Below are 16,696 nucleotides of genomic sequence, written 5' to 3'. Positions count from 1 at the left end.
AGGGCTAGGGTGAGGGTAATGGTGAGGGTTAGGGTTAGGGTGATGTTTATGGTGAGGGTGAGGGTTAGGGTTAGGGTGAGGTTGAGGGTGAGGGTGAGACTTAGGGTTAGGTTTAGGGTGACGGTGAATGTGAGGATTAGGGATAGGGTTATGCTTAGGTTTAGGGTTAGGCTGAGGGTGACTGTGAGCATGAGGGTTAGGGTTAGGGTGAGGTTTAGGGTTAGGGTGAGGGTTAGGTTGAGGGTTAGATGAGTGTGAGGGTTAGGGCTAGGGTGAGGGTGAAGTTTCGGTTGAGTGTTTGGGTTAGGTTTAGGTTGAGGGTGAGGGTGAGTGAGAGGGTTAAGTTTAGGGTTAGGATTAGGGTTACGGTGAGGTTGAGTGTGAGGGTTAGGGTTCGGTTTATTTTTAGACTTAGGTTTAAGCTGAGGGTGCGGGTGAGTGTGAGGTTTAGGGTTATGTTGAGTGTGAGCATTAGGGTTAGGTTTGGGGTGAGGTTGTGGTGGAGTGTTAGGGTGAGGGTTAGGGTGCGGGTTAGGGTGAGGGTTAGATGAGGGTGAGGGTTAGGGTTAGGGTGAGGGTGAGGGTTAGCGTTAGGGTGAGGGTTCGGGATAGTGTGAGGGTTAGGGTTAGGGTGAGTTTTATGATTACTGTGTGGGTTCATGTTAGGTTTAGCCTTAGTGTTAGGGTGAGGGTAAGGGTTAGGTTGAGGGTCAGGTTTAGGGTTAGGTTTAGGGTTAGTATTAGGGTTAGGGGAAGGGTGAGGGTGAGGGTGAGGGTTAGGGTGAGGGTGAGGGTGAGGGTTCAGTTGAGGGTTTGGGTTGGAGTTAGGGTTAGGTTTAGGGTGAGGTTGAGTGTGAGGTTTAGGGATAGGTTTAGGCTTAGGTTTAGGGTTAGGCTGAGGGTGACTATGAGTTTGAGGGTTAGGGTTATGGTGAGCATTAGGGTTGGGGTTAGGGTGAGGGTAAGTCTTGGGGTGAGTGTTAGGGTTTGGGTGAGTGTTAGCATTAGGTTTAGGATTAGGGTTAGGTTGGAGGTTAGGGTTATGGTGAGCGTTAGTGTTAGGGGTAGGGCTAGGTTGAGGGTGAGGGTGAGAGTTAGGGTTAGGATTAGATTTAAGGTGAGCCTGAGGGTGAGGGTGAGGGTTAGGGTTAGGGTGACGGTTAGGCTAAGGATTAGGGTGAGGGTTAGGTGTACTGTGATGTTTAGGTTGAGGGTTAGGGTTAGGGTTAGGGTGCGTGTGAAGGTGAGTGAGAGGGTTAGGATTAGTGTTAGGGTTAGGTTAAGGGTGAGGGTGAGTGTGAGGGTTAGGTTTCAGGTTATTGTTAGGCTTAGGTTTAAGCTGAGGGTTAGGGTGAGTGTGAGGGTTTGGGTTATGTTGAGTATGAGCATTAGGGTTAGGTTTAGGATGAGGGTGAGGGTGAGTTTGAGGGTTAGGGTGAGGGTTAGGGTTTGGGTTAGGTGAGGGTTAAATGAGGGTGAGGGTTAGGGTTAGGGTGAGGGTTAGGGTGAGGGTGAGGATTAGCGTTAGGGTGAGGGTTAGGGTTCTCGTGCAGATTAGGGTGAGGGTTAGGGTGAGGGTGATATTTAGGGTGAGGGTGAGGGTTGGTTTGAGGATTTGCATTTGGTTTAGTGTCAGGTTGAGCGTGAGGGTGAGGCTTAGAATTAGGGTTAGTGTGAGGGTGAATGTGAGGGTTAGGGTTAGGGTTAGGCTTTAGGCTGAGGGTTAGGCTCAGGGTGAGGGTGAGGGTGATGGTTAGGGTTAGGGTGAGGGTTAGGGTTAGGGTTAATTTGAGGGTTAGTTATAGTGTGAGGGTTAGGGTTAGGGTGAGGTTTAGGATTACTGTGAGGGTTCATGTTAGGTTTAGGCTTAGTGTTAGGGTGAGGGTAAGGATTAGGTTGATGGTCAGGTTTAGGGTGAGGTTTAGGGTTAGTATGAGGGTTAGGGATAAGGTGAGGGTAAGGGTGAGGGTTAGGGTAAGGGAGATGTTTAGAGTGAGGGTGAGGGTTAGAGTGAGGGTGAGGGTGAGGGTTCAGTTGAGGGTTTGGGTTAGGGTTAGGGTGAGGTTGAGACTTAGTGTTAGGTTTAGGGTGAGGTTGAGTGTGAGGTTTAGGGATAGGGTTAGGCTTAGGTTTAGGGTTAGGCTGAGGGTGACTGTGAGCGTGAGGATTAGGGTTAGAGTGAGGGTTAGGTTTAGGGTGAGGGTTAGCATTAGGGTTAGGGTTATCGTTAGGTTGGAGGTTAGGTTTAGGGTGAGGGTTAGCGTTAGGGGTAGGGTTAGGTTGGGGGTGAGGGTGACGGCTAGGGTTAGGATTAAGTTTAGGTTGAGCCTGTGGGTGAGGGTGAGGGTGAGGGTTAAGATTATGGTGAGGGTTAGGCTAAGGGTTAGTATGAGGGTTAGGTTTAGGGTGATGTTTTGGTTGAGGGTTTGGTTTAGGGTTAGGGTGAGTGTGAGGGTGAGTAAGAGGGTTAGGATTAGTGTTAGGGTTAGATTTAGGGTGAGGGTGAGTGTGAGGGTTAGGGTTCGCGTTATTGTTAGGCTTAGGTTTACGCTGAGGGTGAGGGTGAGTGTGAGGGTTAGTGTTATGTTGAGTGTGAGCATTAGTGTTAGGTTTAGGGTGAGGGAGTGTTTGAGGGTTAGGGTGAGGGTTATGGTTTGGTTTAGGGGGAGGGTTAGATGAGGGTGAGGGTTAGGGTTAGGGTGAGGGTTAGATGAGGGTGAGGGTTAGGGTGAGGTTGAGGGTTAGATGAGGGTGAGGGTTAGGTTGAGGGTGAGGATTAGCGTTAGGGTGAGGGTTAGTGTTTTGGTGCGGATTAGGGTGAGGGTTAATGTTAGGGTGATGTTTAGGGTGAGGGTGAGCGTTGATTTGACGGTTTGCGTTAGGTTTAGGGTGAGGTTGAGGGTGAGGGTGAGGCTTAGATTTAGGGTTAGTTTTAAGGTGACTCTGATGGTTAGTGTTAGGTTTAGGCTTTAGGCTGAGGGTTAGGCTGAGGGTGAGGGTGAGGTTTAATGTTAGGGTTAGGGTTAATGAAAGGGTGATATTTAGGGTGAGGGTTAGTGTGAGAATTAGTGTTAGGGTTAGGCTTAGTGGTACGGTGAGTGTAAGTGTTAGGTTGAGGGTTTGGGTTAGGGATAGGGTGAGGGTTGGGATGAGGATTAGGGTGAGGGTAAGGTTTAGGGTGAGGGTTATGGTGAGTGTGAGAGTTAGGGTTAGGGTGAGGGTGAGAGTGAGGGTGATGGTTCAGTTGAGGGTTTGGGTTAGGGTTAGGGTGAGGTTGAGGGTGAGGGTGAGACAGGGTTAGGTTTAGGGTGATGGTGAGTGTGAGGTTTAGGGATAGGGTTAGGCTTAGGTTTACGGTTAGGCTGAGGGTGACTGTGAGCGTGAGGGTTAGGGTTAGGGTGAGGGTTAGGTTTAGGGTGAGGGTTAGCGTTAGGGTTAGTATTAGCGTTAGGTTGGAGGTTAGGTTTAGGGTGAGGGTTAGCGTTAGGGGTAGGGTAAGGTTGAGCGTGAGGTTGAGGGCTAGGGTTAGGATAAGTTTTAGGTTGAGCCTGTCAATGAGGGTGAGGGTGAGGTTTAATGTTATGGTGAGGGTTAGGTTAAGATATATGGTGAGGGATAAGTTTAGGGTGATGTTTAGGTTTAGAGTTGGGGTTAGGGTTAGGGTGAGTGTGAGGGTGAGTGAGAGGGTTAGTATTAGGGTTAGTGTTAGGTTTAGGGTGAGGGTGAGTGTGAAGATTAGGGTTCCGGTTATTGTTAGGCTTAAGTTTTAAGCTGAGGGTGAGAGAGTGAGTTTGAGGGTTAGGGTTATGTTGAGTGTGAGCATTAGGGTTAGGTTTAGGGTGAGGGTGGGGTTGAGGGTAAGGGTGAGGTTTAGGGTTTGGGTTAGGGTGAGGGTTAGATGAGTGTGAGGGTTAGGGTTAGGGTGAGGGTTAGGGTTAGGGTGATGTTGAGGATTAGCGTTAGGGTGAGGGTTAGGGTTTTGGTGCGGAGTAGGGTGAGGGTTAATGTTAGGGTGATGTTTAGGGTGAGGGTGAGGGTTGGTTTGAGGGTTTGCGTTAGGTTTAGGGTGAGGTTGAGGGTGAGGGTGAGGCTTAGATTTAGGGTTAGGGTGAGGGTGACTCTGAGGGTCAGGGTTAGGGTTAGGCTTTAGGCTGAGGGTTAGGCTGAGGGTGAGGGTGAGGGTGATGGTGAGGGTTAGGGTGAGAGTTAGGGTTAGGGTTAGGGTGATGATTAGGTATAGTGTGAGGTTTAGGGTTAGGGTGAGGTTTAGGGTTACTGTGAGAGTTCATGTTAGGTTTCGGCTAAGTGTTATGGTGAGGGTAAGGGTTAGGTTGAGGGTCAGGTTTAGGGTCAGGTTTAGGGTTAGTATGAGGCTTAGGGCTAAGTTGAGGGTAAGGGTGAGGGTTAGGGTTAGGGTAATGTTTAGGGTGAGGGTGAGGGTTAGGGTGAGGTTGAGGGTGAGGGTTCAGTTGAGGCTCTGGGTTAGGTTTAGGGTGAGGTTGAGACTTAGGTTTAGGTTTAGGGTGAGGGTGAGTGTGAGGTTTAGGGATAGGGTTAGGCTTAGTTTTAGGTTTAGGCTGAGGGTGACTGTGATTTGAGGGTTAGTATTATGGTGAGCATTAGGGTTGGGGTTAGGGTGATGGTAAGTGTTGGGGTGAGTGTTAAGGTTTGGGTGAGGGGTAGCGTTAGGTTTAGGGTTAGCGTTAGATTGGAGGTTAGGTTAGGGTGAGGGTTAGCGCTTGAGGTAGGGTAAGGTTGATTGTGAGAGTGAGGGTTAGGGTTAGGATTAGGTTTAATGTGAGCTTAAGGGTGAGGGTGAGGGTGAGGGTTAGGGTTAGGTTGAGGGTTAGGGTGAGGGTTAGGTTTAGGGTGATGTTTAGGTTGAGGGTTAAGGTTAAGGTGAGGGTGAGGTTGAGTGAGAGAGTTAGCTTTAGGTTTAGGATTAGGTTTAGGGTGAGGGTGAGTGTGAGGGTTAGGGTTAGGGTTATTGTTAGGCTTAGGTTTAAGCTGAGGGTGAGGGTGAGTGTGAGGGTTAGGGTTATGTTGAATGTGAGCATTAGGGTTAGGTTTAGGGTGAGGGTGTGTTTGAGGGTTAGGGTTTGAGTTAGGGTGAGGGTTAGATGAGGGTGAGGGTTAGGGTTAGGGTGAGGGTTTGGATTAGGGTGACGGTGAGGGTTAGCATTAGGGTGAGGGTTAGGCTTATGGTGCAGATTTGGGTGAGTGTTAGGGTTACCCTGATGTTTATGATGAGGGTGAGGTTTGGTTTGAAGGTTTGCGTTAGTTTTAGGTTGAGGTTGGGGGTGAGGGTGAGGCTTAGGGTTAGTTTTAGGGTGAGGGTGACTCTGAGGGTTAGTGTTAGGGCTACGCTTTAGGCTGTTGGTTATGCTGAGGGTGAGGGTGAGGGTTAGTGTTAGGGTTAGGTTTAATTATAGAGTGATATTTAGGGTGAGGGTTAGTGTGAGAGTTAGTGTTAGGATTAGGCTTAGTGTTAGAGTGAGTGTAAGGGTTAGGTTGAGGGTTAGGGTTAGGGATAAGGTGAGGGTTGGGATGAGGGTTAGGGTGAGGGTAAGGTTTAGGGTGAGGGTTATGGTGAGTGTGAGGGTTAGTTTTAGGGTTAGGGTTAGGGTGAGGGTCAGTGTGAGGGTGAGACTCAGGGTTAGGTTTAGGGTGATGGTGTGAGGATTAGGGATAGGGTTAAGCTTAGGTTTAGGGTTAAGCTGAAGGGGACTGTGAGCGTGAGGGTTAGGGTTAGGGTAAGGTTTAGGTTTAGGGTGAGGGTTAGAGATAGGGTTAGGGGTAGGTTTAGGTTGGAGGTTAGGTTTAGGGTGAGGGTTAGCATTAGGGGAAGGGTTAGTTTGAGGGGCAGGTGGAGAGCTAGGGTTAGGATGAGGTTTAGGGTGAGCCTGTGGGTGAGTGTGCGGGTGAGGTTTAGGGTTAGGGTGAGGGTTAGGCTAAGGTTTAGGGTGAGGGTTAGGTTTGAGGTGATGTTTAGGTTGAGAGTTTGGGTTAGGGTTAGGATGAGTGTGAGGGTGAGTGAGAGGGTTAGGATTAGGGTTAGGGTTAGGTTTAGGGTGAGGGTGAGTGTGAGGGTTAGGGTTCGTGTCATTGTTAGGCTTAGGTTTAAGCTGAGGGTGAGGGTGAGTGTGAGGTTTAGGGTTATGTTGAGTGTGAGCATTAGGGTTAGGTTTAGGGTGACGGTGAGGTTGAGGGTTAGGGTGAGGGTTAGGGTTTGTGTTAGGTTGAGGGTTAGATGAGGGTTAGGGTTAGGGTTAGGGTGAGGGTTAGGGTGACGGTGACGGTGAGGGTTAGCGTTACGGTGAGGGTTAGGTTTATGGTGCGGATTAGGGTGAGTGTTACGGTTACGGTCCTGTTTATGGTGAGGGTGAGGGTTGGTTTGCGGTTTTGCGTTAGGTTTAGGTTGAGGTTGAGGGTGAGGGTGAGGCTTAGGATTAGGGTTAGGGTGAGGGTGACTCTGAGGGTTAGGTTTAGGGTTTGGCTTTAGGCTGAGGGTTAGGCTGAGGGTGAGGTTGAAGGATAGGGTTAGGGTTAGGGTTAATGATAGGGTGATATTTAGGGTGAGGGTTAGTGTGAGAGTTAGTGTTAGGGTTAGGCTCAGTGTTAGAGTGAGTGTAAGTGTTAGGTTGAGGGTTAGGGTTAGGGATAGGGTGAGGGTTGTGTCAGGCTTAGGGTGAGGTTAAGTTTTAATTTGAAGGTTATGGTGAGTGTGAGGGTTAGGGTTAGGGTGAGTGTTAGGGTGAGGGTGAGGGTTCAGTTGAGGGTTTGGGTTAGGGTTAGGGTGAGGTTGAGGGTGAGGGTGAGACTTAGGGTTAGGTTTAGGGTGACGGTGAATGTGAGTATTAGGGATAGGGTTAGGCTTAGGTTTAGGGTTAGGCTGAGGGTGACTGTGAGGGTGAGGGTTAGGGTTAGGATGAGGGTTAGGTTTAGGGTGAGGGTTAGAGATTTTGTTAGTGTTAGGTTTAGTTTGGAGATTAGGTTTAGGGTGAGGGTTAGCGTTAGGGTTAGGGTTAGGTTGAGGGTGAGGGTGAGGGCTAGGGTTAGGATTAGGTTTCAGGTGAGGGTTATGGTCAGAGTGAGGGTTAGGGTTAGGTTTAGATTTACGGTGAGAGTAAGGGTTAGCGTGAGGTTTAGGGTGAGTGTGAGGTTTAGAGTTAGCATTAGGATTAGGGTGACGTTTAGGGTGAGGGTTAGGTCTAGGTTTAGGGTTAGGTTGAGGGGAGGATGAGGGTGATTGTGAGGTTTATGGTTAGGGTGAGAGATAGGTTTAGCGTGAGGGTTAGGGTTAGGGTTAGGGTTATTGTGAGGGTGAGCGTGAGGGTGACAGTGAGGCTTATTTTGTGGGTGAGGGTGAGTGTGAGGGTTAGGCTTAGGGTTAGGGTTAGGGTTAGTTTGAGGGTGAAGTTGAGGGTTAGTGTTAGGAGTAGTGTTAGGTTTAAAGTTAGGCTGAGTGTGAGCGTGAGGGTGAGGGTGACGTTTAGGGTTAGGCTGAGGGTTGGGTTTAGTGTGAGTGTTAGGGTGAGGGTAAGGCTAAAGTTTAGCGAGAGGGTGAGGGTTAGGTTTAGGGTTAGGGTGAGGGTTAGGGTGAGGTTTAGGGTTAGGTTGAGGGTTAGTGTGAGGGTGAGGGTTATGGTTAGCATTAGGGCTAGTGTGAGGGTTAGGGTGAGTGTTAGGGTTAGGTTAGGGTGAGGGTTAGGGTTAGGGTGAGGGTTAGGCTGAGGGTTAGGTTAGGGTTAGGGTGAGGGTTAGATGAGTGTGAGGGTTAGTGTTAGGTGGAGGGTGAGGTTTAGGGTAAGAGTTATGGTTAGGATTAGGGTTAGCATTAGGGTTAGTGTGAGGGTTAGGGTGAGTGTTAGGGTTAGGTTAGTGTGAGGCTTAGGGTTAAGGTGAGGGTTAGGGTGAGGGTTAGGTTTGGGTTAGGGTGAGGGTTTGATGAGGGTGAGGGTTAGGGTTAGGTTGAGTTTTAGATTTAGGGTGAGGGTTATGTTTAGGATTAGGGTTAGGGTGAAGGCTATGGTGAGGGTGAGAGTTAGGGTGAGGGTTAGGGTTAGGGTGAGAGTTAGGGTTAGTGTGAGGGTTAGGATGAGGGTAAGGTTAAAGGTTAGAGTGAGGGTGAGTGTTAGGGTTAGGGTTAGGGTGAGGTTTAGGGTTAGAGTTATGTTTAGGGTTAGGGTGAGGGTGAGCGTGAGTGTGACAGTGAGGCTTAGGTTCAGGGTGAGGGTGAGGGTGAGTGTGAAGCTTAGACTTATGGTTGGTTTAGGATTAGGTTTAGTGTGAGGGTGAAGGTGAAGGTTAGTGTTAGGAATATGGTTAGGTTTACAGTTAGACTGAGGGTGAGGGTGACGGTTAGAGTTAGGGTTAGGTTGAGGGTTAGGGTTTGTGTGAGGGTTAGGGTGAGCGTAATGTTCAAGGGTAGGGTGAAGGTGAGGGTTAGGCTTAGGGTTAGGGTGAGGTTTAGGGTTAGGGTTACAGTTAGGTTTAGCTTAAGGGTGAGGGTTAGGTTGAGGGTAAAGGTGAGGTTAGGGTGAGGGTTAGGGTTAGGGTGAGGTTTAGGGTGAGGATGAGTGTGAGTGTTAGAGTGAGGGTTAGGGTTCGGGAGAGTATGAGGTTTAGGGTTTGGTTGAGAGTTAGGGTTGGGTGAGTGTTAGGGTGACGGTGAGGATGAGGGTTCAGGTTGGGTTAAGGGTTAGAGTGAGGGGTAGGGTGAAGGGTAAGTTTAGTATTAGGGTTAGGGTGAGGGTTAGGGTTAGTGTGAGAGTTAGGGTTAGGGTGAGGTTTAGGGTTACTTTGAGGGTTTATGTTAGGTTTAGGCTTAGTGTTAGGGTTAGGGTTACGGTTAGGTTGAGGGTTAGGTTTACGGTGAGGTTTAGGGTTAGTTTGAGGGTGAGGGTAAGGGTGAGGGTTAGGGTTAGGGTGATGTTTAGGGTGAGGGTGAGGGTTAGAGTTAGGGTGACTGTGAGGGTTAAGTTGAGAGTTTGGGTTAGCGTTAGGGTGAGGTTGAGGTTGAGGGTGAGTCGTAGGGTTAGGTTTAGTGTGAGGATGTGTGTGAGGGTTTGGTATGGGGTTAGTCTTAAGTTTAGGGTTAGGCTGAGGGTGACTGTGAGCGTGAGGGTTAGGGTTAGGGTGAGGTTTAGGGTTAGGGTGAAGGTAAGGGTTGGGGTGAGTGTTAGGGTTAGGGTGAGGGTTAGCATTAGGGTTAGGGTGAGGGTTAGGGTTAGGTTGGAGTTTAGGGTTAGGTTGAGTGTTAGGGTTAGGGATAGGATTAGGTTGGAGTTTAGGGTTAGGATGTGTGTTAGCGTTAGGGGTAGGGTTAGGTTGAGGGTTAGGGTGAGTGTTAAGGTTAGGTTGAGGGTGAGGTTGAGGGTGAGGTTGAGGGTGAGAGTTCGGTTAAGGGTTTCGGTTAGGGTTAGAGTGAGGTTGAGGATGAGTGAGAGGGTTAAGTTTATGGTTAGGATTAGGTTTAGGGTGAGGGTGAGGGTGAGGGTTAGGGTTAGGGTTATTTTTAGGCTTAGGTTTAAGCTGAGGGTGAGTGTGAGTGTGACCTTTATGGTTATGTTGAGTGTGAGAATTAGGGTTAGGTTTAGGGTGAGGGTGAGGTTGAGGGTTAAGATCAGGTTTAGGATGAGGGGTAGTGTGAGAGTTAGGTTTAGTGTTACTGTTAGGGTTAGGGTTGGGGTTAGGGATAGGCTTAGTGTTAGGCAGAGGGTGAAGATGAGGGTGAGGGGTAGGGTTTGGGTGAGGATGCGGTTTAGGTTTAGAGTTAGCATTAGGGTGAGGGTTAGTGTTAGGGTTAGGGTTAGTGTTACAATTAGGTTTAGGATGAGGGTGAGTGTGAGGGTAAGGGTGAGGGTTAGGCTTAGGCTTACGGATAGAGTATGGGCTAAGATGAGGGTGAGGGTTAGTGTTAGGTTTGGGGTGAGGGTTAGGGTGTGTGTGAGGGTTATGGTGAGTCTTCGTCTTAGGCTTAGGCTTAGGCCGAGCATGAGTGTGAGGGAGAGGGTTAGGGTTAGGATGAGGGTTAGGGTTTTAGTGTTAGGGTGAGGGTTAGCATGAGGTTTAGGGTTAGGAATAGGGTTAAGTGAGGGCTAGAGTGAGGGTGAGGTTTCCGGTTAGCGTTAGGGTGAGTTTTAGGTTTAGGGTTAAGTTGAGGGTGAGGGTTAGGGTTAGGGTGAAGGTTAGGGTTAGGGTTAGAGTGAGGGTGAGGTTTAGGATTAGGTTTAGGGTTAGGGTTAGGTTTAGGATAAGGGTTACAGTGAGGTTGAGTGTGTGGATTAGGGTTAGGCTTAGGATTAGGCTGAGGGTGATAATGGGGATGAGAATTCGCTTATGAGTGATGGTTAGGGTTATAGTTAGGTTGAGGGTTATGATGAGGGTTAGGGTTAGGATTAGGTTTAGGGTGAGGGCTAGGATGAGGGTGATGTTTAGGGTTAGGGTTAGGCTTAGGCTCAGGGATAGGCTGAGGCTGAAGGTGGGGGTGAGGTTAGGGTTAGGGTGATGTTTAGGGGTACAGTTAGGGTGAGTGTTAGGATGAGGATTACGGTTAGGGTGAGGGTTAGGGTAAGGGTGACAGTAAGGGTAAAGGTGAGGAATAGTCTGAGGGTGAGTGTTATGGTAATGGTGAAGGTTCAGGGTTAGGGTGAGGGTTAGGGTGAGGGTGAGGGTTAGGGTTAGCGTTAGGGTGAGGGTTAGTGTGATGGTTAGGGTTAGGGTTAGTGTTACGATTAGGGTTAGGGTGAGGGTGAGTGTGAGGGTTAGGGTTAGTGTTAGGCTTATGCTTAGGCTTAGGCCCAGCTTGAGGTTATGGGTGGGGGTTACGGTTAGGGTGAGTGTTAGGGTTAGGGTAATGGTTAGGGTTAGGGCATGGTTGAGGGTTAGGGTTAGGGTTAGGGTGAGTTTTAAGTTTAGGGTGATGGTTAGGGTTAGTGTGAGGGTTAGTGTTCGGGTTAAGGTGAGTTTTAGTGTGAAGGTAAGTGTTAGGGTGAGGTTTAGGGTGAGGTTTAGGGTTATATTTAGTGTAGGGTCAGGGTTAGGGTAATGGTTATTGTTAGGGTTAGGGTTAGGATTAGGATTAGGGTTAAAGTGAGGGTGAGTGTGAGGGTTAGGTTTAGGTTTAGGGTTAGGATTAGAGTTATGGTGAGGGTGAGGTGAGGGTTAGGGTTAGGGTGAGTGTTGGGGTTAGGGTTAGAGTGAGGTTTAGGGTGAGGGTTAGGTTTAGGCTTAGGGTTAGGGTATGGGCTTAGGTGAGGGTGAGGGTTACCTTCAGGGTTAGAGTGAGTGTTAGGGTGAGGGTCACGTTTAGGGTTAGTTTTAGGGTTAGGTTTGGGTTTAGGGATAGTCTTTGTGTTAGGCGGAGGGTGAGGCTGAGGGTGAGGGTTAGGGTAGGGGTTTGGGTGAGGTTTATGGTTAGTGTTAGTGTTACGGTGAGGGTTAGTGTGAGGGTTAGGGTTAGGGTTACTGTTACTTTTAGGGATAGGGTGAGGGTGAGTTTGAGGTTAAGGGTTAGTCTTAGGCTTAGGCTTAGGCTTAGTCCGAGCCTAAGGGAGAGGGTGAGGGTTAGGGTTAGGGTGTGGGTTAGGGTTAGGGTGAGGGTTATGGACAGGGTGAGGGTTAGGGTCAGGGTTAGGGTTATTGTTAGGATTAGGGTTAGGTTTAAAGTTACTGAGAGGGTGAAGGTTTGGGTTACGGTTAGGGTTAGAGTGAGGGTTAGGATGAGGGATAGGGTTAGGGTTAGGATGAGGGTTAGGGTTAATGTGAGGGTTAGGGTTAGGGTGAGTTTTAGGGATACTGTGAGTTTTCATGTTAGGTTTAGGCTTAGTTTTAGGGTGAGTGTAAAGTTTAGGTTGAGTGTTAGGTTTAGGGTGAGGTTTAGGGTTAGTATGAGGGTTAGGGCTAGGGTGAGGGTAAGGGTGAGGGTTAGGGTTAGGGTGATGTTTAGGGTGAGGGTGAAGGTTAGGGTGAGTGTGATGGTGAGGGATAAGTTGAGGGTTTGGTTTAGGGTTAGGGTGAGGTTGTGGGTGAGGGTGAAACTTAAGGTTGGATTCAGGATGACGGTGAGTGTGAGGATTAGGGATAGGGTTAGGCTTAGTTTTAGGGTTAGGCTGAGGGTGACTGTGAGCATGAGGGTTAGGGTTAGGGTTAGGTTGAGGGTTAGGTTTAGGGTGAGGATTAGGGTTAGATTGGAGGTTAGGTTTAGAGTGAGGGTTAGCATTAGGGGTAGGGTTAGGTTGAGGGTGAGAGTGAGTGTTAGGGTTAGGAATAGGTTTAGTGTGAGCCTGTTGGTGACGGTGAGGGTGAGGGTTAGGGTTAGGGTGAGGGTTAGGCTAAGGGTTAGGTTTAGGGTGATGTTTAGGTAGAGGGCTTGGGTTAGGGTTAGGGTGAGTCTGAGGGTGAGAGAGAGGGTTAGGATTAGGGTTAGCGTTAGGTTTAGGGTGTTGGTGAGTGTGAGGGTTAGGGTTACGGTTCATGTTTGGCTTAGGTTTAAGCTGAGGGTGAGGGTGAGTGTGAGGGTTAGGGCTATGTTGAATGTGAGCATTACTGTTAGTTTTAGGGTGAGGTTGAGGTTGAGGGTTAGGGAGAGGTTTAGGGTTTGGTTTAGGGTGAGGGTTAGATGACGGTGAGGGTTAAGATTAGGGTGAGGGTTAGGGTTAGGGTGATGGTGAGGGTTAGCGTTAGGGTGAGGGTTAGGGATATGTTGCCGATTAGTGAGTGTTAGGGTTACGGTGATGTTTATGGTGAGGATGAGGGTTGGTTTGAGGGTTTGCGTTAGGTTTAGGGTGAGGTTGAGAGTGAGGGTGACGCTTAGGTTTAGGTTTAGGGTGAGGGTGATTGTGAGGGTTAGGGTTAGGCTTTAGGCTGAGGGTTAGGCTGAGGGTGAGGGTGAGGGTGATGATTAGGTTTAGGGTGAGGGTTAGGGTTAGGGTTAGGGTGAGGGATAGTCATAGTGTGAGGGTTAAGTTTAGGGTGAGGTTTAGGGTTACTGTAAGTGCTCATGTTAGGTTTAGCCTTAGTGTTAGGGTAAGGGTAAGGGTTAGGTTGAGGGTTAGGTTAGGGTGAGGTTTAGGGTTACTATGAGGGTTAGGGCTAGGGTGAGGGTAATGGTGAGGGTTAGGGTTAGGGTGAGGGTGAGGGTTAGGGTGAGGGAGAAGGTGAGGATGAGGGTTCAGTTGAATATTTGGGTTAGGGTTAGGGTGAGGTTGAGACTTAGGTTTAGGTTTAGAGTGAGGGTGAGGGTTAGGGTTAGGGTTAGTGTTATCGTTAGGGTTAGGGTTAGAATAACGGTGAGGTTGAGGATTAGGGTTAGGGTTAGGGTGAGTTTTAGGCTTAATGTTATTGATTGTGTTAGGGTTAGGTTTAGGGTGAGAGTTAGGAGGAGGGTTAGGGTTAGGGTTAGGTTTAGGATTAGGTTTAGGGTGAGGGTGAGGGTGAGGTTTAGGGATAGGGTTAGGCTTAGGTTTAGGGTTAGGCTGAGGGTGACTGTGAGCTTGAGGGTTAGGGTTATGGTGAGCATTAGGTTTGGGGTTAGGGTGAGGGTAACGGTTGGGGTGAGTGTTAGGGTTTGGGTGAGTGTTAGCGTTAGGTTTAGGGTTAGGGTTAGGTTGGAGGTTAGCGTTAGGGTGAGGGTTAGCGTTAGTGGTATGTTTAAGTTGAGGGTGAGGATGAAGTTTAGGGTTAGGATTAGGTTTAAGGTGAGCCTGAGGATGAGGATGAGGGTGAGGGTTAGGGTTAGGGTGAGGGTTGGGCTAAGGTTTAGAGTGAAGGTTAGGTTTAGGGTGATGTTTAGGTTGAGCGTGAGGGTTGGGGTTAGGGTGAGGGTGAAGTTTCAGTTGAGGGTTTGTGTTAGGGTTAGGTTGAGGGTGAGCGTGTGTGAGTGGGTTAGGTTTAGGGTTAGGATTCGGTTTAGGGTGTGGTTGAGTGTGAGTGTTAGGGTTAGGTTTATTGTTAGGCTTAGGTTTAAGCTGATGGTGAGGGTGAGTGTGAGGTTTAGGGTTATGTTGAATGTGAGAATTAGGGTTAGGATTAGGGTGAGGGTGTGGTTGAGGGTTAGGGTGAGGGTTAGGGTTTGGGTTAGGGTGAGGGTTAGATGAGGGTGAGGGTTAGGGTTAGGGTCAGGGTTAGGGTTAGGGTGAGGGTGAGGGTTAGCGTTAGGGTGAGGGTTCGGGTTATGGTGCGGATTAGGGTGAATGTTAGAGTTACGGTGATGTTTATGTTGAGGGTGAGGGTTGGTTTGAGGGATTGCGTTGGGTTTAGGGTGAGGTTGAGGGTGTGGGTGACGCTCAGTGTTTGGCTTAGGGTGAGGGTGTCTCTGAGGGTTAGGGTTAGGCTTAGGGTTTTGGCTGAGGGTTAGGCTGAGGGTGAGGGTGAGGGTTAGGGTTAGGGTGAGGGTTAGGTTTAGGGTTAATGATAGGGTGATATTTAGGGTGAGGGTTGGTGTGAGAGTTAGTGTTAGGGTTAGGTTTATCGTTAGAGTGAGTGTAAGGGTTAGGTTGAGGGTTAGGGTTAGTGATAGTGTGAGGGTTGGGATGAGGGTTAGGGTGAGGGTAAGGTTTAGGGTGAGGGTTATGGTGGGTGTGAGGGTTAGGGTTAGGGTTAGGGTTAGGGTGAGAGTGAGGTTTAGGGTCATGGTAAGGGCTAGGGTTAGGGTTAGGATGAGGGTTAGGGACAGGGTTAGGATGAAGGTTAGGGTGAGGGTTCGGGTTAGGGTTCAGGCTACTGTTAGGGTGAGGGTTGGGGTTAGGGTTAGGATTAGGTTGAGGGTGATGTTTAGGGTTATGGTAAGGGCTAGGGTTAGGGTTAGGATGAGGGTTAGGGAAAGGGTTAGGATGAGGGTTAGGTTGAGGGTTCGGGTTAGGGTTCGGGTTAGGGTTAGGGTGAGGGTGGGGGTGAGGATGAGAGTGAAGTTTATGTTTAGAGTTAGGATGAGGGTGAAGTTTAGGGTTAGGATTAGGGTTAGGGTAAGTTTTAGGCTGAGGATGAGGCTGAGGGTGTGGGTGAGAATTAGCGTTAGGTTAGAATTAGGTTTAGGGTTATGGTGAGTGTTTGGGATAGGGTTAAGTTTAGGATGAGAGTTAGTTTGAGGGGTATGGTTACGGTTAAGATGAGCGTTAGGGTGATGGTTAGGGTTAGGGTTAGGGTGAGGGTTAGTGTCAGGGTGAGGGGTGGGGTTAGTGATAGCTATATGGTGAGAGTAAGGGTTAGCGTGAGGTTTAGGGTGAGTGTGAGGGTTAGAGTTAGCATTAGGTTTAGGGTGAAGTTTAGGGTGAGGGTTAGGGTGAGGTTTAGGGTTAGGGTGAGGTGAGGGTGAGGGTGATTGTGAGGTTTATGGTTAGGGTGAGAGATAGGTTTAGCGTGAGGGTTAGGGTTAGGGTTACGGTGAGGATGAGCCTGAGGGCTTAGGGTGTGGGTGAGGGTGAGTGTGAGGGTTAGGGTTAGGGTTAGGGTTAGTGTGAGGGTGAAGTTGAGGGTTAGTTTTAGGAGTAGCGTTAGGTTTAAAGTTAGGCTGAGGGTGAGCTTGAGGGTGAGGGTGACGGTTAGGGTTAGGGTTAGGTATAGGTTGAGGGTTAGGGTTAGTGTGAGGGTTATGGTGAGGGTCAGGGTTAAGTTTAAGGTTAGGGTTACAGTGAGGGTTAGGGTTAGGGTTAGGGTTATTTTTAGTGTTAGGTTAGTGTTAAGTTTGCGGTGAGGGTGAGGCTGAGGGTGAAGTTTGTGGTTAGGTTTAGGGTTAGGGTTTTTGTTAGGGTTAAGGTTAGTGTGAGGTTTATGGTGAGGGTTAGGGTTAGGGTTAGGATTAGAGTTATAGTGAGGGTGAGAGTGAGGGTTAGTGTTAGGGTGAGGGTTGGGGTTAGGGTTAGAGTGAGGCTAAGGGTTACGGTTAGGATTAGGCTTAGGGTTAGGGTATGGGCTAGGGTGAGGGTGAGGGTTAGGTTTAGGGTTAGTTTTAGGTTTAGGGTTGGGGTTAGAGATAGGCTTAGTGTTAGGCGGAAGGTGAGGGTGAGGGTGAGGGTTAGGGTTAGGGTGCGGGTGAGGTTTAGGGTTAGTTTTAGCATTAGGGTGAGGTTTAGTGTAAGGGTTGGGTTAGGGTGAGTGTTACTTTTAGGGTTAGGGTGAGGGTGAGTGTGAGGGTAAGGGTTAGTCTTAGGCTTAGGCTTAGGTTTAGGCTGAGCCTAAGGGTGAGGGTGAGGGTTAGGATTAGAGTGAGGGTTATGGACAAATTGAGGGTTAGCGTTAGGGTTAGAGTTATTGGTAGGATTAGGTTTAGGTTGAAAGTTACTGTGAGGGTGAGTGTTAGGGTTAGGGATAGGGTGAGATTTAGGTTTAGGGACAGGGTTAGAGTTAGGGTTAGGGTAAGGGTGAGATTTGGGGTTAGAGTTAGAGTTAGTGTTAGGGTTAGGGTGAGGGTTAGGGTGAGGGTTAAGTTTAGGGTTAGGCTTAGGCTTAGGCTTAGGCTTAGGCCTAGCATGAGGGTGAGTTTTAGGTTTAGGTTTAGTGTGAGGGTTAGTGTTAGGGTGAAATTGAGTGTGAGGTTTAGGGCTAGTCTTAGTCTTAGGCTTAGGCCGAGCATATGGGTGAAGGTGAGGGTTAGGGTTAAGGTCAGGGTTAGGGTGAGGGTTAGTTTGAGTGTTAGGTTTAAGGTTAGTGTTAGGGTTAAGGTTGGGGTTAGGGATAGTCCTAGTGTTAAGTGGAG

This window comes from Dipodomys merriami, unplaced genomic scaffold, assembly GCF_024711535.1.
Source record: "Dipodomys merriami isolate MVZ:Mamm:240054 unplaced genomic scaffold, mDipMer1.0.p SCAF_80, whole genome shotgun sequence".
Classification (NCBI taxonomy): Eukaryota; Metazoa; Chordata; class Mammalia; order Rodentia; family Heteromyidae; genus Dipodomys; species Dipodomys merriami.
The sequence above is the reverse complement of the archived record's forward strand: the minus strand, read 5'-3'. Positions refer to the sequence as shown.